Raw genomic sequence first — 3,849 nt, 5'->3', positions numbered from 1 at the left:
ATTCTTCACCCCCCTCTATTTTAACATCAATGCACCGTAATTTTACGTTTCTTAAATTTTATCTTATTTCAGACGTAAAAAGAGAACGTAAGAAAATATATAATTGCCGTAAAAATATTTTATGTTACCTAAATTACAAATGTAAAAACATAGTGTAAAATGTACATAAAATGTAATTTTTCTGTTCTTCTGACCTTTTTTTATGCCAAATTTTACGCAGTGACTCAATATGGATGTAACTATTTGTATTTGAAACATAATTTATTTGTGAAATGATCGTAATATTACCTCGGGTGAAGAATAACTTATTCTGCACCCCGGGTGATGAATAGTAACACTATATATATACTTTACTCTCTATGTTGCCTCTTATTCACTATACACAACCATTCATATATATACCTTTTCTTTTATACTTTACTCTCTATGTTGCCTCTTATTCAGATAATATGTCACCTTCACATCATCGTATGCACTACCTTGTTGCAAAATTTAAGTGTACACGCCATTATATTACTTAGGTTTGACCAACAATTAGAGTGATAACATATGATTATATGAATGGTTGTGTATGTGAACCATTGTCGAGTGTGAGGTTACTCGTTATAATCCACCCAGGTAATCCTTAGTATTGGCACGACCATTAATTTTGTTATTTTACTTGAAGTATATCCATGTGTGCATAATAAGTGGGTCGATGCTCACCTTTACCAAGCAAGAATTCGCACTTCCGTTATTTTGCATGTGAAACATCTAAAAAAAATTATAAATTGGCTCTATAGCGCGGATAAATGACACTGTATCCTGCCTAAAATTTTAAATTGTACATATATGGTTGCTTAGCGGAACTCTTCTCCAAGCGTTGTTACCCTAAAACATTCAACGCATATCTCTATCGAATGGCCGACAATCACATATGTCAACACACTATTAGACATATGTGTAGTATGATAACCGTTACAATATGGCCTCTTATATTTTGTCGAAGCGTCATATATTTTTATGAAACTCTTCAACATTCACTTGCACATCTCCAAGTACAAAAAATTTCATTCTATTTAGAAGTTGCACAAAATACCAAGGACAACTTGTCCGAGGCATTCCTCATTTATGTTACATGACTGGACCATATAGTTTTATATCATATGCAAGGGGTAGACGAATACCATTGTCAATATCGTAGTGTAAGCAATTATATTCAATAGAAGCACATTTAGTTAGTGTTAAATTATATGCATTGTGCTTGGTCACGTCCTCCGCAATGGATAGTAGCTTCTTTATAAGAAACCCAAGAGAATTATAAGTATTTCTACCAATTATCCTATAGTGTCTCATTATCATACAAAAAGATCGCCCTAAGTAGTACCAAATTCTTCCAAGATATGAAGTAACACATGGAAATTCACAGGCCAAGAATGTAGGTACAAAACAGATAACTCGCAGGTGGCAAATTTATCCACCAATTCAGAGTGTTTAGAAAGTTTAGGGCTAAAACCACTACAGTATGGAATGGAGGGAGTAATAATTGTATGTACACAACCCTGACAATCTGTAGAACCACAAAAAGTACATAGTTTATTACCCATTTTAGTGTACGAAACGTTCTAAGCATGGCACTCCTTTGCTTCACATTTACAGCTCTATGTCACTGAAGCAACCAACAATTAAACCATAATTTAGTCGTTTTATCCCAGAGTGCAAGCAGTAGCCTGTATCAAGCTGCACAGAAAGTTGGCAGTGTACTTCGATCTCAGAACAAAATATTGGAAAAGTGATAAGAATTATAAAGACAAGTAGTTATATCTATTATGGAACATTAGAGATGAAAGACTCTAAAGTGAGAAGAGATTATGATAGGCAAGCATATTAAATGATTAATCAACATTGGCATAAATCATTTGGTCATCTGCATTGGGAAAAACGTAGGCATATACATAGATGTATGGAGTGTCATGCACAATAGGTGCTCATAAATCAACCTAGTGAACAGAATAATAGGTGTACTTGAGGACTGAGGAGCTGTATTTCCATCCTTCTGAATTTCTGATCATCTCTAATTTACGCACAAATCAATAGGTTACCTGCTTCTATACACATCTCTAATTTACCATCAGTGCAACAGCCTCAATTGTACATTATGTAAGATAAATGTACGCGACTACCTACGTTTGGTTTGAAATTCTGATTACCATATTCTTTTGTTCCCTCATTGAAATTGAAACTATGCCAACCTACACCATGAAGGACCCATAAACATCTCAAATGTCTTCAGAATCCTAGACAACATATCCATGTTGTGGCAGTAAGATTCCGAGTTAGGGCATAACACTAAATTGGACATCTGCAATTAGTAAATTACCAGGACGCCAAATAATTGAGCATGTGTATAACTAAAAATAAAATTACTTTTCTACAGCCAATTGAGGTGTTATGCAAGGACACTAAGTAGTTGAGGATATGTAGATCAAAACACCATGTGATCTAGAGCGAATCATACATCTGCAATTATTTAATTGTCAGAACACTATTAGTAGGTAATTAACAGGTTAATCTTAGATGCACAAACCTTGTGCTTCATGGGATCATGAAGGCGATGCTATTGAAGAGCTTGGTCAGAAAATCTCCAGGCTCATTCCCCTACCATGCCCGCACAGTCACGCTTCCAGTGCTGGCTCGTTCCTCGACCGATCATGATTTGCTTATTTCACTGGTTCTTTCCTCAACTCCGTGCCTCTATAGGTGTCGTGCGTCCTCGATCTAATATCACAGACTGTTTTAGTTACACTGAGTTGCAAACTCTTCCTAGCAATATCAACATACAGACCTGGACTATGCCAGTACGTATGTACTACAACTCATGTATTTATTTACATTTTTCGGAACGTAGTTTACTAAAATGAACACTCATAATTCCAAGAATAGGAAAATATATGGGAAATTCTTAAGTTGCACTAACCTGAGCTGTATCGTCCTTGTACATTATCTATGCACCACCAATTTGTACATGTAGGTTATTTTATGTTCATACCCTTATGATCCTGCCAAGAATTATAACTAACTTTGAGATATCCAAACAGATCACATGCTCCCTGATAACTCGAATTTAGATGCATAATTTACAGTTTTCTGAAAAATCGCACATGAACGGGTTTTCATATTACAGGATGACATGAGTACATCTATCTATTTATATATAAAAAGTGATTGATGGGCTAATTAGAGGCAAGAGAATTAGGCTAGAAAATTCTACGTTAATTAGAAAATAGTGGCCCTTGATCTGGTGGGTCTTCTAACATTATAATTATACAACAGTTAGATATGTGTAACTTATTAGATCCAAAAAAGATATGCACAACATATATATAGCATTGTCCTGATGGAAAATGAGTCGTGCCATAAGAAGAAAAAAATGGGCCTCCACATGTCCAGATCCAATCCTACTACGTCTGTGGAGCCAAGTCTCCTTATTTCACATAGTAGAAGTTGTTAGCATCCGTGAAAAAAGGGCATGTCCAGATCCTAGAAAAAAAATGCAAGTCCAGATCCTAAAAAAATTGCACGTCCAGATCCTAGCGTACTACTCCATCTCTCCAAATCTCAGATTGTAGTTCGTAGAATAGCTAAAATATACTGAATGTATAACCCTAAAAATATAGAACGCGGCCGTTCCGGTGGGCCGTATATACCACCAAAATCTATGTCTTTATATACTAAAAGTAAATTATGGGTTAACTAGAAAACAAGATAATTAGGCTAAAAAATTACACAAAAATATATAAACATCTGATCATTCAGTTTTATAGATCATCACTATTATTAGATTTGAACCATCAATTTTCATTTATCCTA

General features: G+C 35.0%; 1 long non-coding RNA gene across 1 annotated transcript; it reads right to left on the bottom strand.

The window, feature by feature from the left end:
- Positions 1-1,422: 1,422 nt before the first annotated feature.
- On the bottom strand, positions 1,423-3,355 carry LOC123039992 (uncharacterized). Its single transcript, XR_006418032.1, has 3 exons — positions 2,957-3,355; positions 2,567-2,757; positions 1,423-1,719 (listed from the first exon to the last, which is right to left on the bottom strand). It is a non-coding gene; the product is annotated as an uncharacterized lncRNA (long non-coding RNA).
- Between the last annotated feature and the right edge of the window lie 494 nt (positions 3,356-3,849).

This window comes from Triticum aestivum, chromosome 2B (genome assembly GCF_018294505.1).
Source record: "Triticum aestivum cultivar Chinese Spring chromosome 2B, IWGSC CS RefSeq v2.1, whole genome shotgun sequence".
Taxonomy (NCBI): Eukaryota; Viridiplantae; Streptophyta; class Magnoliopsida; order Poales; family Poaceae; genus Triticum; species Triticum aestivum.
This window is presented reverse-complemented; position numbering and strand designations above follow the sequence as displayed.